The sequence below is a fragment of the Mirounga leonina genome, unplaced genomic scaffold (assembly GCF_011800145.1).
Source record: "Mirounga leonina isolate KUSES-001 unplaced genomic scaffold, KU_Mleo_1.0 Mir_126, whole genome shotgun sequence".
NCBI lineage: Eukaryota > Metazoa > Chordata > Mammalia > Carnivora > Phocidae > Mirounga > Mirounga leonina.
The window spans coordinates 34,571,793-34,572,739 of record NW_023270314.1 but is presented as its reverse complement, the minus strand read 5'-3'; the positions used below and the strand labels follow the sequence as shown (position 1 = coordinate 34,572,739).

The 947-nt window shown below is 34.3% G+C and overlaps 1 non-coding gene across 1 annotated transcript; it reads right to left on the bottom strand.

The window, feature by feature from the left end:
• Positions 1 to 344: 344 nt before the first annotated feature.
• Positions 345 to 508, bottom strand: LOC118009061. The gene has a single exon (XR_004678796.1). It is a non-coding gene; the product is annotated as a U1 spliceosomal RNA (small nuclear RNA).
• Positions 509 to 947: the final 439 nt, after the last annotated feature.

Here is a 947-nt window from a genome sequence, read left to right as displayed (position 1 = left end):
TTTTAATGTCTGGCTCAATAAAGCACAGCTGGATTTTTATATCTCTTTTTGCTTACAATCCATTGCTATGTTATTTTAATTTAAGTATTTGAAGAAAATCCGGACTCACACATATGTAGTTGGAAAGGAAGGAGTTTTTAAAGAATTTTTTTCAGATAATTGTGATATTCTTTGATACTATGCCAAAACTCAACAAGTAGTAGTTTCTCAAAGGTTAGCTGCAAAGTGAAATCTGAAACCATATCAAGAAATTTTTCATATTCTGCCACATTAAAATCCACTGGTCTTTTTTCCACTTTGAAATAATTCTTTTTTTTTTTTTAAGGAAAATGAATATTTTTTATAAGGGGAAAGTGCAAACACAATCCCCAGCTACCACAAATTATGCAGTTGAGTTTCCCACATTTGGGAAAATCGCAGGGGTCAGCACATCCAAAGTGCAATGGATAAGCCTCGCCTTGGGAAAACCACCTTCGTAATCATGGTATCTCCCCTGCCAGATAAGTGTGAAAGAATTCTTTATCCATGCATAATTTTGCAACATCACACATTGGTTATTCAGAGAATATTAATTCACTTAGTTCTACAGATCTTCCAAATATCAGTACATTTCATTATAGTGTCATGTGCCATGAAACCTCGGGAAAATTCCACTGTACTCTTGTGAGAGAACAAGAATAAAAAAGGCAAATAACATCTTAGTGTTATTATAAAAAATAGCTTTGACTTCATGGACTCCCTGAAAGTCTTGGGACTCCCAGGGTTCCCAGATCACATTGTGAGAGCCAGTGACTTAGAAGATGACTTAAAAGTCTTTCAGAGCCAAGTCTTACAAGGCAAGTTTCCAAATTATGCAACATGAACCATGAGATTTAGGAACTTGATACTTTCAACAACTTAAGCATCTTTTGTGGAAAAATGTATTTCAATAAATTTTTGTTGTCGTT